Source organism: Gossypium hirsutum, chromosome A04 (genome assembly GCF_007990345.1).
Source record: "Gossypium hirsutum isolate 1008001.06 chromosome A04, Gossypium_hirsutum_v2.1, whole genome shotgun sequence".
Classification (NCBI taxonomy): Eukaryota; Viridiplantae; Streptophyta; class Magnoliopsida; order Malvales; family Malvaceae; genus Gossypium; species Gossypium hirsutum.
The window spans coordinates 84,884,656-84,904,414 of NC_053427.1; the positions used below are offsets into that span (position 1 = coordinate 84,884,656).

At 34.1% G+C, this 19,759-nt stretch overlaps 1 pseudogene; it reads left to right on the plus strand.

The window, feature by feature from the left end:
• The first annotated feature begins 10,524 nt into the window (after positions 1–10,524).
• LOC107949156 (allene oxide synthase 3-like) lies at positions 10,525–12,384 on the plus strand (annotated as a pseudogene).
• Positions 12,385–19,759: the final 7,375 nt, after the last annotated feature.

Consider the following 19,759-nt stretch of genomic DNA (forward strand, 5'->3'; position numbering starts at 1 on the left):
TGGTTTCCTGGAATCACAGACAATGAAATTCTTATAAGAACCAAAAATATTAGAAAGACGAAGATGAAATCTTATTGGGTTGTCCTACCATGGAACCCTAACCTCCAGATCCGTTGCTTATATGTGCCTAAAACCGGTTGCAGCTCAAATACACATAATCTCCAACTTTGAATTCCCTATCATTCCTCCTACGGTCAGCTGCCTGCTTCATCTTGTCTTGGCATTTTCAAATGAAATTTGAGTAACTGCCTCTCTATTGAAGGTTCTATCTACTGTATCCACAAGGAGGTCCAACTAGATAGAATAGGTGATGAAGGGGTCTTAGCCATACAATGACTCATATGGGTTTAATGGATGGCTGAATGATAGGTGGTATTGTACCACCACTCTGCTAAGGTAACCACAATAGCTAATCACTTCACCTCTCACCAATCATGCACCTAAGGTACCTTTCCAGGCACCTATTGAGGACCTCTGTCTGTCCATCCATTTCAAGATGATAGGCAATAGACATGTGAAGGCTTGTACCAAGCCTTTTGAACAGTTTTTGCCAAAACTTGCACCCTTTTTCTCGAGCATTGCAACCATTCAAGCACATAACCCCTTCATTATGGAATACATAGAGTATTACCTCTAATTACATATGGATTCACATGCCACTTTGAAACCTATTCAAACATCACTGATAAATGTCAGAACTATCTATAATCCACAAAGGCAGAATGGTTTTAATACCAGTAAACCTACACGAGTGATCAAAACAACCAAACGCTACTCAGACCCAACAAGAGCCAAATGAGGTTCATTCCAATGTGAACACATTACAACGACTAGTTAAAAAGTAGTCTTGGAAGCTAAAGAGCAAAAAAATGCAGCGTCTTGAAAATAAAAGATAAGCAAATGACTGTTAGATTTGAACACCTGCCCAACTGGACCAGGATAGATTTCTAAATACTATCAAACTATTATGTATGACTTATTAAACGTAAACCTTCTCCTCCAACTAAATTTTACCTCTTTCTTCAATTTTCTGACGATGCTCCCAAATCCAAACTCCAACACCCTTCTTACTTTTCTTTGTTTTATAGCCCGAGTGGCCTTTCAACCATCACAAATTTATTTTAATTTAAAATTAAATTTATTATTCGGGTATAAAATAAAGTATGTAATAGAAGTTCGTCCATTGCATAGCGAAATGAATCCAAAACATTTAACACCCAAATTTTCCCCTCAACATTGAATATTAAATTCCACAAGAACATCTTCAGCTGGATTTACAAACTTAAACAAGTAAAGCTTATTATCAAAATCTACACAAATTCACACCAATATAGAACTTGCGAAAAGATAAAGCAAAAAGTCATTCACAAATTAAATCATTAACTTGTCAACCTTTTGGCATGCCGAACTCTACTTTCAACAGGGAGGCGCCTTCCACACCTCCAGTAAAAGGACAAGTCTACTTACTATATACATAATTATACAAAACAATGCATGAATGACAAGCAGCTCAATGTTAATTATTAGACATGAAAAAATAACACTAAAAGAATTTGCTCTCCAAAACGAATTTAATCGGACCCTTATGGAAATTGAATAACAAAGGCTCAAAAGACAAACAAAAACAAAAAAAAAGGGAAAAATATTACTATATAAAAGGTAAATAATGTATCCTCTTCATGGGAAGTTTTGGAAAATCGAAATAGCTATTTGCTGTAGTAATCAAATTAATTTGTACACGTAGCACCCACCACAACTATCAGAGAAGGCTGGAATTAGGGACCACTATACAACAACGGCTACGCCATGCAATGCAACTTCACATGCTCATTCATGGCGAGGCGTTAGTTAAGGTAAGTCTGACGAATCTCCTTCAACTCCGCCATCTGTTCTGAAACTCGCCATATCTTGACCGACTTATCCAGGCTACCGCTATAAACAACCCACTTTCGATCCGCATTGCTTGATGTTTGATGATCTTCGTCAATGGCCAGGCATTTCACCGGGCCGACGTGACCTGTTAAGACCGAAACGCAACTCTGAATCCCACCATATTCTGGTCCCCACACGCATGTGCTATTATCAGCTGAGCCGCTAAACACCAAATTCCCGGATGCCGCCAAGCACAGCACCGCCATGTTATGTTCCCTCGGGGACCCGCCATGTATTAGCGGCTGGTCTTACGTTCCCAGAAGTTGAGGAGCCCATCAGACGATCCACAATATAGCATCACTGATTATTGTTGACAGCCAATGCGGTGACGGCGTTTTCTTGGTTCAACAACAATTGAACCACCAAATGTTTGGTTCATTTCCCTGTTAACTCCCTCTTCCTTACTTTAACTGTCCCATCCGCCGACCCTGAAAACACCAAGCAGTCCAGTCCAGCCACCACAGAGTTGATTGCGTCAATCGTGAGTGTAATGACCCGATAGTTAAGGGTATCGAAAATATATTTTTAAGATTCTATTTTCGTAAACCGAACCTGTAAGAGGCTAGTTTAATAGCTAATTAATTTTTGCAATAGTGAATTTATGAAATTAAGAATTATTAAGGTTCAGGAATTAAATCACGAAAGGGTTAAAAGTTAAATTATAGATTAAATTAACTAAAGGGTTAAATAGCAATTAAACCACTTAATAAAAGGTTGTGTGTAGTGGCGGAATATGGTTAAGTGTAAATGCATGTATGTATATTTATAATATAAATAAATGAAATAAAAGAAAGTGGAAAGAAAGATGAAATCATGCAAATTAGAAAATAAGGAAAAGGAAAAGAAAGAAAGAAGAAGGAGAAGAAGTCATGACCTGGGGTTGAAGTTCAAATCTAAATTAGTTAGTGCAATTTAGTTAAACTAAACTAAAAAAGGTAATGATAAAATCATTCTTAAAATTATTTGTAAAAGTAAGACTGCATGCATAAGTAGGATTAAAAAACGTGCTATAAAGTAGATAAAAATTTCTAAAAATGAAGACTTATTAAACAATGAAAAATAAATAAAAACATATAAACAACACAACTCCAAATCGACTCGTGAAATAATTTATTATTTGAAATACTCTTAAAACAAAAATTAGATTAAAAAGCCGATGAAAGAGCCACTCCTTTTTCAAAAGAAAATGTTGGTGGTTGGTGGAGTTTCAACCACGACAGACACTGTCATCTATCCATCACACCTTGTGAAATCAACAAAACTATTTACAAAATAAATCTATAAATAAAAAGAAAAAAGAGGCAATAGAAAATTGTACCATCGTCTAACATTTCGTTGAGCTGGTCCCCTTAGAACTTGTGGCGTATGAATTAAAGATGATAAATGAGAAAATCATTTATACCAAAATATAAATGGTGTTATCATTTATGGTCCACACGTCAATTTAAGATTGGACACTACTTCTCTTATATTATTACCACTGACACAGCACCTAGTCACTTTATAGCTTTGGATTTCTTTAACGTGTAAAACATTTTCCAACTTCTCCAAATTAATCCTTCACCGAACCAATGTCGTCTTCTTCACTGCCGCCGCCAGAGTTGCCAGTGAAACCAGTTTCCGATGACTATGGAGATCCCTTCTATGGTCCAATTCTAGCTCGATTAGCATACTTTTACCATGGAGGAATCGAATTCTAAACTATTCAAAATAATATAAATATTAAATTAAAATTAAAATTAAAGAATCTTTTAAAATTAGTATTTAATTTATCAAACAATTTAATTATATTCATTGTTTATATTTACTAATTTACTAAATAATTTTTTAATATAAATTTAACACTTATTAAATATAACAATAAAAATTTCAGTACTTACTTAAAGTTTCAATTCATAAACACACGCTTACTTACCCATGACTGAAAATTATTTATATTTGAAAGGTGTTTATAATATCTTTAGATTTGCTATATGTAATTAATAATTATATAAATTTTTAAAATTATGGAACTATATTTGGCTAAATTAGCTATATATATCGATATACTTTGTTAATTAGTCATATAGGTCAATTTTCTAAAAATTTAAAGAAATAGATCGTTTTTGGAGAGAGTGTGTGTGAAAGCGTGTCTAATTGAGCGAATTTCCAATGATAATTTTTCCAACGGTAAAAATTCAAACGTACCAACGGTAAAATTTTGAAACAGCCCAATGATAACTTAATTTCCTATAATTATCCATGCCATTTTCCATTATTTTCACTCAAATCCAACTCTTTATTTCTCTAAACTCTCAATTTGCCAAGATTTGTTCAAAATTTCCAATAAATTTGTATAAAATATTGTAGTTTGTTAGAGTTGAGTGACTAAAATCTTTGTTAAAATTAAATATAGTGGTAAAATAAAATAAAAGTAAAATCCATATAGAACTATACTTATTTTATTTTACATTGATTAGAATACGGTTTTTCAACCTTACTACACTTCATCTATTTGACATTGATTAGAATAAGGTTTTTCAATCTATAAATAGATGTAGTCTAAACTCTTCTTGCGTCATTCGAGTTCGACATTAGTGAATTTTATTCTCCTCTACCCGTGGTTTTCTCGAAAGGGTTTTCACGTAAAATCATGTGCTTATTTCTTTTTCTTATTGCTTTGCAATCGTTCTATATTGCCATTATCAACGTTAGTTTTACGAACTGGTATTAGAGCTTTTCGGGTTGCTTGTTTCCATCACGATAATGGCAACAATGAAGTATGATATTCGTTGTTGGATAGCAACACCAGATTCACGTTGTGGCAGGTAAAGATGTAGACAGCTCTTGTGTAGATGGATTTGGAGGATGCCCTACTAGGGTTAGATATGATGTCTTCGACATTGATGGATGAAGAGAAGAGACGTAAAGATCGAAAGGATTTAACGCAATTACAGCTGCATCTGTCGAATGAAATTCTACAGGACGTGTTGAAGGAGAAGACCGTCGCTGCATTATGGAAGAAGCTTGAGCAGCTATGTATGTCGAAAATCCTAACTAGCAAGCTACATATAAAACAACGTTTTATGCTCATTGTCTAGAGGAACGTGCGTGTGTATACAAACATTTAACTATGTTTAAAAAATTATCTCAGACCTAGAGGTTATAGAGGTTTGTATGATAAAGAAGATTTAGGGTTAATTCTACTTGGTTCGTTGCCTCCGTATTATTTAACCTTTAGAGATAAAATTTGTATAGCCGTGAATCTCTCATAGTTGATGAAGTCTATGCTTCATCAATCTCGTATGGCAAGATGAAGCATTTTGTGGTTGGTCCGATTCTCAAGGAGAGGGTCTTATTGTTAGTAGGAGATAAGAATGAAATACTGATGATAATCATGAGAGGACACAAGAACGAAATCCTCACAATAAATTTAAGGGTAGATCAAGATCTTCAAATAGAGGTAAAACCTGTAACTTCTGCAAGAAGAAAGGGCACATTAAATCTAAGTGCTATAAGTTGTAGAACAATATCAAAAGGGAGGCAGCAGATCAAAAAGGAAAACAACCAGAACAATCTGGTGAAGCTAATGCTGTAGAATAATACAGTGAGGTGAACTCCTAGTTGCTTCTACCGATAACTCTAAAGTGAATAAGGAGTGGATCCTCGATTCTGGTTGCATCTTCCATATGAGTCCCAATTAGAATTGGTTTACAACATATGAAACAATGTCTGAAAGTGTTATTTTTATGAGAAATAATGCTTCATATAAAATCGTAGGTATTGGCACGATCAAAATTAAGATGTTCGATGGAGTCGTCAGAGCACTTACTAGCATACGACATGGACCAGAATTGAAGAGAAATTTAATTTCGTTGAGTACGTTTGATTCAAAAGGGAATAAGCACACAGTTGAAAGTGGGGTTTTGAAGATTAGCAAGGTTTCCCTCATCGTGATGAAAGGGTAGAGAAAGACTGCTAAGTTATATGTTTTGCAAGGTTCTATTGTTACTAGTGATGCAGTCGTCGCTTCCTCTTCCTTGTCAAATGATGATGTTATTAGAATTTGGCATATGTGTCTAGGACATATGAGTGAGAACGACATGATAGAATTAAGCAAAAGAGGACATCTTGATGGACAAGGCATTAGCAAACTGAAGCTTTGTAAGCACCGTATTTTTGGCAAGCAAAAGAGAGTTCGATTCACTAGAGGAATCCATAACACGAAGGGAATGTTGTATTATAATTATTTGATCTTTGGGGACCATTAAGAGTGCCTTCGAAGGGTGACGCTAATTATATGCTAATGATCATTAATGATTTTCCAGAAAAGTTTAGGCATTCTTCTTGAAGTAGAAAAATGATGTGTTTTCCACATTTAAGGCTTGGAAAACTATGATTGAGAAGTAGACAGGAAAACAAATAAAACATCTCCGCATAGATAATGGCTTGAAATTTGTTTTGATAAGTTTAAAGAATTGTGCAAATTAGAAGGAATCGTGAGACACTTGACAGTTCATCATATTCCATAGCCAAATGACATTGTAGAACAAATGATTAGAACAATCATGGAAAATGTTCGATGTATGTTGTCGAATGCTTGTTTACTGAAGTTATTTTGGGCTGAAGCGACCTCTACTACATTTTTTGATTAACCGATCTCTGTCCGTTGCCATTGAGAAACTCCACAAGAGGTATGGTCTAGTAATCCTGCTGGTTATTTTGATTTGAAGATTTTGGGTGTCCTGCATATGCTCATGTTGATAATGGGAAATTGGAGTCTAGATCTATTAAATGTGTTTTTCTTAGTTATAAGGCTGATGTTAAAGGGTATAAATTATAATGTCCTAAAAATAGAAAAGTTGTGATTAGCAAAGATGTTATTTTTTATGAAATTGTTATGCTACCTAACTTATCTCTTAAAGGTTTTTCCAATAAAGTAGGTAGAATTTTAGATTGATGCATGATCTACAACAGAGTCTACTCCACAAGTTAGTAAAAAAAACTCAAAGTAGAGTTACTTCTCCACAGTTGCGATTACAGTCACACATTTTAATTTAACTAAATGCCAATATCAGTAATATCTATCTTATTCCAATGTCTAAGATTATCTAACATTCATGATAAATAAGTTCATACAACTCGGTTCAATTCATATGATAGTTTACCTCTGTCTTGCACGTTAACTACCACACTAACAGAATTTAGAATTTAAGCTCACACGCTTATACGGCTTAGCACATGCCCATGTGCCTTGCCCGTGTGTCTCAAATATAAACTCAGTGAGTCACATGGCTTGGACACATGCCGGTGTGTCTTGTCCGTGTGCCTCTAATACGAACTTGGTGAGTTCCACGGCCTGGGCACACGCCCCTCTGTCTCACCCGTATGATTCTTGTATCTCATTTTCCACACACGACCTCTCATACACCCATTTGTCTCACTCGTATGAATCTTGTATCTCATTTTCCACACACGGCCTCTCACACGCCCGTGTGTTTCCAAATCCAAAATCAGAGAGTTACACGGTCCACCACATGGCCAGCACACACGCCCGTGTGGCCATTCGTATGCCGTCGATAGTCCCAATTTTGGTGAAGAAAAATGCAAAAAAAGAAGGGTTTCGGTACCCACCTGATGCAGATTGAACGTAGAAGCAATAGAGACACTCCAAAACCTAAAAATAGCCAAAAATTGTCTAGTTATATAACTTAATTGAATTTGCATGACTAATTAAACAATCAACCAAACATGTCAAAAACCTCGATGAAAACCTCAAACAAACCTCAACTCAAAACAACCATTACCTTCGCATGATAGAGAAAATTCACAAGCCTAAATGTTTGGGGAACAGGTTTCCTCGGGACCTTCTCCTAGCGAACATCAATTGAATGTTTAGACAGAGAAATCGAGCAATTTACTCAGGAAACCAACTTTGACAAAAAATAATAAAAAAACAAACGACAACGAGTGTTAACAGAATTTTAACACGAAACTTATCAAATTGACTTCCAGTGAAAGAATAATTAAAAATGGAACTCTTTCTTGATACACATTGTCGCTTCGCTTATGCAAAGACTCGAACACGGGACCAAACAATAAGTAGATGTTTAACCAATGAACCAACATACTCATTCTTGATACAAAAGACATAGAATTAAACTTTAAAGAAGTAAAAGGTTCAAATAAAGAAATTAACAAATTCCAAAATTAATGCGTCTCAAACCTCAAATCATAAGTAAGCAAATAGAACACACAACCACAGAAGCAGACATACATTCATTGACACAACTTAACATGAAAACCTAAATTTTGGGGCGTTTCAGCTTGTGTGCGGCACACGCCTGTATGGTTCATAAACCACCCCAAAATTTGCTGCAAAACACGAAATTCAATAGCAAATTAACCTCTAATTACATGTGCTTAAGAAACACACCTGAAAGACTATTCCGACGTACTTACGACCAATCGAAGCACATCAATTAAGCCGATTTGAAAACCACATACCTAAATAGCACCAACATCTCTAATCACTCCTCCTATCAACGTAGGCAAACCATTTCTTGACACAGTCGCATCTATGTTAAGTTCCATCCATCCTCTCTCTGGTGGCGACCAATGGACCTCGTAACCAATGGATTTGGAGTAACCAATTTTGAACCAGTCTGATTATAACTTCTTGCCCAAGTAAACCCTGTATCCACTAGGTCTAGCATATGATTCTTCCATAATAACCAACATAAAATGGATAACAAAGTTTGCCAAGCAAGATCATCTCTGCGGCACTTCCCTTCATCCCGTAGATTCCAAACTAGCCATACTTGAAGTGACTTAGAGAAAAACATACCATGCGTATAATGCGAGACTACTTTTCACCAAATAAGTTTTGAGAACGAACAATCCCGAATAGCATGCAAACTCGATTCTAAAACATTGTCGCACCTCATAAAATGTCTATCGTTAGACATATGCCTCCCTTCCCTCTCTTCATTTGTCATTAATTTGTTCTGCCATAAAAGCCATATAAAGACCCGCACCCTTTGAGGAGCTTTAGACTACCAAATCAAGTTCCAAATTTTAGAAGACTCAGAACTGATGAAGATTCCTGTAAGTCTCAAAACTGGAAAAATTATCTTTTGCCATCCATTTCCAAGCTAATTGATTCGGTCTAGCCTCAGCAGATGGTGGTAAGATAGACGCAATAAGTGTGAGGACATTGTCAGACACCACATAACTTAAAAAGAACATGTATTAAATAACAAATTTATCATTAGATTAAAATTATATATTTTATTATATTATTTTAATATATTATTTTTTATAAATTAATTATATTTATTAATAAAATGTATTATGATAGTAAATTATTTTAAATACATTTAGAAATCTTATAAATTAAACTTTAAAATTTCGGCAAAAAGGATTAAAAGAAAATTGTGATAATTATAGTGTGAATTTTTAAATTGAGAACCATGAGAATCAAAATGACTTTAGCCATTAGATCAAAATAAATTATTTTAAGCTCTAGATTTTGTATTTAACTTACCTCATTAAAATAAAAACAACACCGCCTAATATTTTCTTTTTTTTTTCTTCTTTTCATCGTAGAATTAGTCTTAGAGTTTAAAAAAGGGATAATCATTAATTTCAATTTTAAATTTTTTGGAGAAAAAAATTGAAATAGAAATTAAGAGATTAGGGTTATTAAGATTAACCAATTTAGGTATTAGGTATTTGTTTTTTTGATTGAGAAACTTGGTAGACCATTTCACTTTAAAAATTCTGAGATTTTTTACAATTGGGCGACCAATAAGTGTTGAATCCAGTGGCAAGACACATTGCACACTTAAGGGAGAACACAAGTTTAAACCTTGAAGACGACATTACTGGGAGGGCCAGCCACAAACCCCACACATGGATTGTAAAACGGACATAAAGAGTACCTAATAATTAAAATCTTGATGCATACATGTCCAAAATACATAGCCTTTTATATTTATTTGAGATTATATAATAATCAATTTTCAATTTTAGTCCCATATACATATATTTGGCTTTATACTTTAATTGTATTTTAACTTTTTAAATATTGTTGGTTAGTCTAAATGCTTTATTCTGATTACAATATTAAAGTAAACTTTTAAAAATTGTCAATATTATTAAAATTCTTAGTTAAATTTAAAGTCCATTACAATGACTACCGATTACTTTTTTTCTTAGTTAAATTTAAAATTTTATTTTAAAAGAAGTAAATTGAATCAGTCATAAAGGCCGAAGTGCTTCATTTGCATTAAAATTTATAGCTATATACTTGTTAATCTCTTGATTTTGTTTGAAGAATTTAAAAATGGGTAATCTTTATTATTAGTTTTTTAGGTTTACATTGTGATTTTTATCTTTATTGTTAATGAAATGTGTTGAATTTATAACAGTTAAAGCGGTTGAATAATTTGGGTAATGCAAATACATAATCCATAGCAAAAAACAAATGCTGTCATTCTCGAGCGTGCATAAACAATGGTAGGGGTACTTTTATTCATTAGTACCATTCACACTTTAAAGTTTTAGATTTCTGGAACGTGTAAATCATTTTCCAATTCCTATATATGCTATCATAGGCGTCCTTCTCCAAATTATTCATTTGCCTCGTTTAAGCCCATAAACAATGTCTTCTTCTTCTTCTTCTTCTTCTTCTTCACTGCCGTCGACAAAGCTGCCGGTGAAACCAATTCCCGGTGACTATGGCCTTCATTTCTTCGGTCCAATTCGAGATCGATTAGCATACTTTTACAATGAAGGCAGGGACAAGTTCTTTGCGAATCGAATCCAAAAATACCAATCCACGGTCTTCAAAACTAATATGCCTCCCGGACCTCCAATTGCCTCTTGCTCTCACGTTATTTGTCTTCTCGATGCTATCTCCTTCTCTGTCCTTTTTGACGCTTCGAAAGTCGAAAAACGTGATGTTCTTGACGGTACTTTCTTGCCTTCCCTGGCCTACACCGGTGGCCATCGTGTATGTGCCTACCTCGATCCTTCCGAGCCAAAGCATACAACTTTAAAGTCCTTCTTTTTATCTACTCTCGCAGCCCGTCATCATAAGTTCATACCATTCTTTCAAATAGGCTTGTCAGAGCTTTTTAACGAGCTTGAAGCTCAGATTTCTACCAAAAAGAAGCTTATTTTAACACCCTGAGCGATACCATGTCATTCAACTACGTTTTTCGCCTGTTCTGTAACAAAAACCCTAGTGAAACAAAGATAGGTTCTCAAGGACCAAAACTTGTTGACAAATGGTTGTTGTTTCAGCTTGCACCTCTTGGATCACTAGGGTTATCACCCAAAATTCTAGGTTATTTCGAAGATATTTTGTTACGTACATTTAGTTTCTCATTTTTTCTCGTTAAATCTGATTACAAAAAGTTGTACGATGTGTTTTATGAGTTTGGAAGCTCGGTATTGGATGAAGCTGAAAATGAGTTTGGAATTGAAAGAGACGAAGCTTGCCATAACCTGATTTTCCTTGCCGGCTTTAATGCTTATGGTGGCATGAAAGTCCTATTCCCAGGGTTGATCAAGTGGGTTGCATTAGCCGGACAAACGTTACACCGGAGACTAGCTGATGAAATCAGGGCCGTCATCAAGGCTGAAGGTGGGGTCACTTTATCTGCTTTGAACAAGATGGTTTTGGCCAAATCGGTGATCTATGAATACCTAAGGATCGATCCACCAGTTCCATTCCAATACAGTAAAGCTAAGGTTGATTTGGTAGTTGAAAGCCACGATGTAGCCTTTGAGATAAAAAAAGGCGAGATGATATTTGGGTATCAGCCATTTGCAACTAAAGATCCTAAGATTTTTGTGAACCCTGAGGAGTTTGTGGCTGATAGATTTGTGGGGGAAGAAGGAGAGAAACTTTTGAAGTATGTATATTGGTCGAATGAGCGTGAGACGGAGGATTCCACGGCGGAGAACAAGGCTTGTGCCGGGAAAAATCTGGTGGTGCTGCTGTGTAGAGTGTTGTTGGTGGAGTTTTTCCTTCGTTATGACACGTTCCAAGTTGAGGCTAGTACGTTTATGTTCGCTCCATCCGTGACGTTCAAGTCTTTGACTAAAGCCTCATCAAGTACTTGACTGCCCATGACTGAAATTTAGTTGTTTGTGAAGGGTGTTTAATTTGATTTACCATCTTGTTCTCTAAATTTCATTTGAAGTCCTTTGGTTTGTGGTGCTAGCAATGGAGAAATTATTGAGCCAAGAAATCATATGCTGGAAAAAAAAAAGACTTTTGCAACAAACAAATGGGTATGGAGTACTAGAAGATGGGGAATGAGTGACCCAAAATCCTTGTTTCATAAGTGGGGCTCATTGTACCTAGTTGTTATGTTTTCTTTTCAGCTTTGTTTACAATAAGAATTTATAGAGTTAAAAAGATAATAAATTGGAATAAAAGAAAGAAAGAAAATTGATTGATGGGTTTTTTTATTATTATTACAATATGTTAGGTTTTTATTCTAACTTTAGTAAGAATATGTTATGTTGTTACGTGTTCTTTTGCGTGTTTTCTTACCTTCTAATTTTTGTAATATTGTTTATGTTTCTGCTTAGTTGTTTTTTTCTAAGTATAAGCATGTGTAAATAATATATATATATATATATAATTGTATTGTCAATTTAGGAGAATGTGGGTTTGAGTGCACTGAAACGCATTATTTTCCTATTTATGGGTTGAGGAGAGATTATTGGTAGTTCTGAGCACTGTGTTAAAAAAAATAACAGATATAATCAGAACTTATAATGATTTTATAATATAAAGTAAAATTTTAACATAATTTTGAAAACAATTAGTTCGTAACTTTGTTATCAATTACATTTTGACAGTTATTAATTACTTTTTAATGAAATATACACATGTAATTATATACACGTTCGATACAATATTCTTGAATTTCTAGTTTACTTTTAACTTGCATTCTTTTTTAATGAATGCATAGAATATGGGAGGTTTTTTGGTGAATAAAAAATATTATTATACTTCAAGAAATTCTAATGCTTCGAGGGGTCTCAAACAGTTGTAAATCCTCCTTTTTTTTGTAAAAGTCAATTTGACTAAACAATTCGCATTTTGATTATGTTCCCTGAGAATGTATCTTAATATCATTGACCTTTTTTGGGACAACATATGGTGTATTCTTCTTCTCAGTGCAAAATTTGAAGTCTTCGAAACATCTCCATGTATGGCTTTAACAACCTCCAAGCTATTCGATTGGATTATCACCCTGTCATGGCCTCTTCGTTGGATGAGTTTTAGACCATCTAAAATGTCCCAAAATTCTGCATAAAAAATTGAGCATTTCCCTATAAATCAATTATATCCAACGACTCAATCTCTGTTCTCATCACGCATAACTCCCCCAACAGTTGCACTCCCTGATTCCAATTGAACAACACCATTTTTAAATTTCAATTGGGTAACCATGTAAAAATAATAATTACTTGCCAAAGGGGCACAAATATATTAAATGATTATGCATATATTCAAGGTTGCCAATTATAAGAATAATGTAAGTAACATTACCTTGATTTATAAAAAAAAAAATCAAAAGAGATAAGCATGGCAATTATTGAAAATCAATTATATTGAAGTATAAAGAATGTCACAATTAAATCCTTTAAAATCGATTTAATAATAGAAATATTAAATTAAATGCCCTATTTTCTTAGTCTATAAATAGAGAGTTGTTGAAGAGCTCAAGTTATATTTTCAAACTATCACATCGGTTTTCTTAGGTTGTTTCTTTTTGTAAAAAAATACAAAATTATTTTAAAAAATTGAACAAAAGAAATGAATCTAAATATTTTTTTATGTTACAAATAGGCGGATGATTGTGTGTTGAAGGCGTTTATACATAATACTGGGGAGCCTCCGATCCCTGAAATTTGTGGGTACCTGCAAGAGGTTGGATTCTTGCATGTGTCTCGCATGCAAGGGGGTTGCAAACGCAATCCCACACTAATCAGCGCATTGGTGGAAAGATGGAGGCCCAAAACACACACTTTCCAACTTCCATGTGGCGAGTATACAATCACACTCGAGGACGTATCGTTACAGCTCAGACTGCCAGTGGATGAGCCAGTCATTACAGGATCAACGATGGTTTGAGGGAAAGTGGACCTCTACATGGGAATGTTGGGGAAGGTTCTGAACAGATTCGAAGGTGGTTGGATATCGATCAACTGGTTGGAGAGAAATTTCAATAAGCTTCTCGACCACGCAACGGAGGAGGTCATACAACAATACGTCCGAGCATTCATCATGAGGTTAATCAGGGGCATTTTAATGTCTGATAAATCTAAAAATTTGGTGCACGTAAGGTGGCTTTTACATCTAGCGAACTTCAGTGACTGCACAAAACTAAGTTGGGGATCTACCATGTTGTCCATGTTATATCGGGAGCTTTGCAGAGCAACACAACCGAATAAGACATCAATTGGTGGTTGCCTGATGCTGTAGTCTTGGGCCTGATGGTGAATACCGTTTCTACATCCCAAAGTGACCGACACATACATATTTTTGTTGGTGACAAGGTAAACATCATTTATCAATAAATACGTAGTTTGTGAAGTAAATGTTTTTATTTATCATATGTTTCAACTAATATATCACTTTTACTTATGAATTCTATTGCTGCTAATAAAGTAATGCCATACACAAGTCATATACCCAACATATCGATTATGAACTCGATTATCTTTAGAGCATTAGCCTCTACTTATAACAAAGCACTTGAATTACATACCCATGGTTAGTGGCTAACTCAGGATTTAGGTAAATCACACCATGAATGTCACAAGTGAATTAATTCACAAACAGATTCAGAATCAATTCATCTTGGGTCTAGTCTAATGTATCATTCTTCCAATGAATACATCTATATCTCTACTCGTAGAGTCAATGCTTAGATAGCCAAGACTAGCCATCTCCCTAATTGGAATTATAGACAACATAATAATCCTTATAAGTGTTTAAATCAAATGCTCACTTTGATTTTTTACAGGATTACAGACTTGTTTAGATAATCTACTGAAATAAGTTGTCTTTCTCGCAATGTAAACATTCTTACAGTGCCATTTATCATCAGTTTGAATTTAGACAATCAATGAGCTAATATTTGTTTCTCCCAATTTTGCTGTGTATGCAAAATATGAAAGACAGAAACACAAAAGACATAATAGTGAAATGTGAAATTAACTTTATTTATTTATTCATCGTTCAAATACATAGAAAATAATTACATGTTTACTACAATATGGGCACATTTCTTAATAGGCACTATCTGTACAGAGAAAAAATGCCACGTCTTTACCGATCACTAGAGTTTGAAGTATTTGTTGAAGCAAAAAGAGTTGAAATTGAGACAACACAAGTGGCTCGAACTGTTTAAATATTATGATTTAATCATTGACTACCACTCGAGAAAGGCCAATATTATGGCTGACGCTTTAAGTCAAAAGTCCCTGTTCACTTTGAAAGCGATGAATGCACATTGGACTTTAGAGTGAGACGACTCTATTTTAGCCGAGTTGAGAACTAAACCCGTATTTTTTTACAAGATTCAAAAATTACAAAAAAGTGATAGCAAGCTGAAAGCTAAGTGAAAGCTGATTGAAAATGAGCAAACTAATGAATTCAGTATGAGTGATGAAAAGAGTTTGTACTTCCGTGATAGATTGTGTGTACCGAATGATTCAGAGTTGAAGTGAGACATTCTTCACGAGGCTCATAGCAGAACCTATGCAATACATCTGAGTGACAACAAAATGTATAATGATTTGAAACCATTGTATTGGAGGCCATGCATGAAAAATAAGATAACCGACTATGTAGCTAAGTGTTTAGTATGTCAGCAAGTTAAGGTAGAACATCAAGTTTCGTTAGGATTATTGCAACCTATAATGATTCTTGAATGAAAGTGGGAGCGAGTCACTATGGACTTTGTAACAGGATTGTAGTTATCGTCGAAAAAGAAAGATTCAATTTGGCTGATTATTGACAAGTTGACGAAGTCCACTCATTTTATCCTGGTGAGAGTTGATAATTCACTGGAAAAACTGGTTGAATTGTACATTTCATAAATTGTGAGATTGCATTGTGTGCTATTATCTATCATCTTGGATCGAGATCTGAGGTTTACCTCTAGATTTTGGGGTAAATTGCATAAAGCTTTGGGTACTAAGTTGAATTTTAGTACGACTTTTCACCCTCAGACCGATGGTCAATCCAAACGAGTAACCCAAATACTTGGAGATATGTTGCATTGTTGTCTAATTAAATTTGAGAGAAGTTGGGAAAAAATTAATATCGTTGGTCGAATTTTCCTACAATGATAGTTACCAATATAACATTAAAATGGCACATTACGGAGCTTTATATGGTCGTAAATGCCGAACTCCTCTGTGCTGGTAGAGTTGAGAGAAGGAAAAATGGCAATAACAAACTTAATGCGAGAAACAAAAGATAAAGTTAGAACTATTTAAGATTCTTTAGAAGTTGCACTTAATAGAAAGAAATCTTATGTCGACCTGAAAAGAAAGGATATCGAGTTTCAATTTGGCGATAAAGTCTTTCTGAAAGTTTTGCCTTGGCAGAAAGTTTTGTGATTCAATAGAAAAGGAAAGCTCAATCTGAGGTTCATTGGACTGTTTGAAGTTCTCGAAAGAATTGGGCCCGTAGCATATTGGTTAGCTCTACCTCTAGAATTGGACAAGATCCATAATGTTTTTCATGTGTTGATGTTGAGAAGATACAAATTTGATCCCTCTCATGTTTTAACTCCCCATGACATAGAGTTACAGTGTAATTTGTTTTATGGCGAGGAACTTGTAAAAATATTAGCTCAAGAAATGAAAGAATTGAGAAATAAACACATGGCGTTGGTGAAAGTTTTGTGGGTTTTTCATAGTTTAGAAGAGGCTACTTGGAAACAGGAAAAAGCTATAAGATCTCAGTACCCTTATCTATTCTCAAGTAAATTTTAAAAATGAAATTTCTTAAAGGGGAGAACTATGATGGCCCAATTTTTAGTGGTACGATAAAATACAGTTCCAGAACCCTATTTTCTTATACCGAGTCTATAAATATTTTCGTTACTATCTTAACAGGACCACTGATGTGGCAAGTTAACTAGCTGATGTGGCAAGTTAACTTGCCACGCTGGAAACCCAATTAACTGACATGGCAAATTGACATGGAATTTACATAAAATTAGAGCCCAAAATGGAAAAAAAAATTTTGGCAGATGGAACCTAGAAAAGCTCTTAGCTACCATCAAGCTTAGTTTTTTTCCATGGTAGTGAAATTGAAAATTGACGGCGAAAATATTGAGACTGGCATCAAAGTTGTTACTTTGGCTAACATTAAGGAGGATCCCATCACAGTCCGTTCATCGACATCGGTTTGGTCAGAACTCCTGCTTGTGGTGATGTTATGAAGCTTCAAATCAAAATCGACGACAAAACAACAGAAAATAGCAGAAACAAAAATAGAAAATAGCAAGCATCCAAAATCAAACCAGCAAAAAAAGAACAAGAATCCCAAATTGGCCTGCATCAAAAGAGAGAAGTAAAAAAATTGAAAAAGAAGAGAATCAAAAGTCACCAGTTCGATGATCCGAGTGGTCAAGAGTCATGGTTGGTCAAAGAAAAGCTATGGTCGAAATATGGTGGTGATCAGACGGTGGACGGCAAAGATCTGTTGATGCCTTGTTCAAAGCTTTAAGGTCTTAATCTTGGGATTTTAAAGGCTTATTGGGAAATATGAAGTGAGATTTGAGAAGAGGCAAAGAGGAGCCATTTGGTGATGATTGGCCAGAGAAGGCCATGAATGATGGTGACTAGAGTTAAGAAAAGAAAAAGAAAAAGAGAGGAAAAGAAAAGAAAAAAAGGGACAGAGATTCAACAGATAGCAGCGAGCTGAGTGGTGGCTCCACCTTATAGGAACAAAACGGTTGTAGCTAGGGTATGTCCATTTCTTCTTCTTCTTCTTCCTCTCCTCTCATTTTTTTCATTTCTTCTTTTTTGCTGACCAACTAAGGTTATGGAGCTGTTTAAATTACAGCTAACCCTTCGTTATATGCCATGTCACTTTTTCGTTACATCTATAACGGAAAATGGTTAAAAGGACTGTTTTATTATTTTTCGAAGTTGAGTGACTGAATTGAAACCAGAGTGACTATTTTGTCAGCTACATCAAAGTTGAGTGATTGTTTATGTAATTTACCCAAAAAATAAATATAAAATACTAAAGTTTATATTACAACATAAAAAATAGTAGTTTGATTCTATTTATGAGTAATTCTATCTAAATTAGTTGTTATATTTTATTTGGTAAATGACATTATATTCTAATCAATTGTCTTCCATCTATCAATTACAATTTTTGAACTATATGTACATGAAATTAGTCATTACCTAAAATTGGATTTATGCTCACGAAAAATTTGTGCAAGATTGGTGAATTTTTTTTTCCAATTTGATTATTTTGTTACTCATCCAATCACATCTTATTCTTAATTATATAAGTGCTACAAGTGATGCATTGCTTTTGCTATTATTGTTTTGTTAATCCATCCATGTTATTAACAAATACATATTCAAGTTAAAGTTCTTCGAGGCTTTTGCATTTAGTTGAAAGTAAATTTAGTGTTGTCGTAACATAGCTTCCGGTGATACTAAATGTCAAGGTTTCAATTTCAAAATATATAATTTTATGGTAAAAGTACTGTAGAGGCCCTTATATGAGGATCCAGATTGTATTTTGCCCCATTTACTTAAAAAATAGCTAAATTAGTCCCTATACGTTAGATAAAAGAGCAAACTGATCCTTTATGCTAAAAATTTCATCCATTTCTATTGTTAAAAACTAACGTGGCTGATTGAATAATTAGATAGTTGCATGTGGCGTGCCACGTATACCTCATTTTGATGTGTAAATACCAGTTTTTAACAAACGGATCAATTTGCTCTTTGATCTAATATACATGAAGTAATTTGCCTATTTTTTAAGTAGAGAAGACAAAATACAGTTTAACTTCTAGTACAAAAATTTCCACGAGACTTTTACTATATTTTCATTCATATAACAACAAATAAATATATTTAATTTGTACAAAATTTTATATGATTCAACTACTCATAGTCATATCTATATATAATAAAGCTACCAATAAGATATATGCACATTGCAATGGATAAAGTGTTCTAAAATTTTGTCTGTTACATATAATATATTATTTGCTTCTAAGTACATAATATTAATAACAAGTCGGTGTGAACACAAAATGAGTTTATTTGAAAAGTATTTCTCACTAACAATCTAATATCAATAATAATATACTTTAGCGCACTTAAACCTACATCCTCTTGCATTAATAACAATGCGCATATCAATAGTTGAGACTTAATCGACTATTATTTTAATTTTATAAATTATTCTGCACATAAATGATTATTTTAAAAGTTGAAATTTATGTTCACATATAGATAAATATATTTAATTTGGGTTGATGCATGGGTTTTGATTAGATAATTGATGAGAAGTCAGCGTGGTTACGTTGGTAGATAACATAAAAAACAATGATAGTCGTTTTCAGAGTTTACAATTTTCCATTAACCTTGGTGGAAGGAAATTACTGAAAGTCATTTATCCTGGTTCTAATAAATTTAATATCTATTTCTATTTATTAACCTTCAGCTACTACACGTAAATAAACAAAAAGCCAATCATGCTTTTCAATAAAAATAATTATTTTAATGGTTTTTAATGTTTTGGGAGTTAAAATTAATTCTT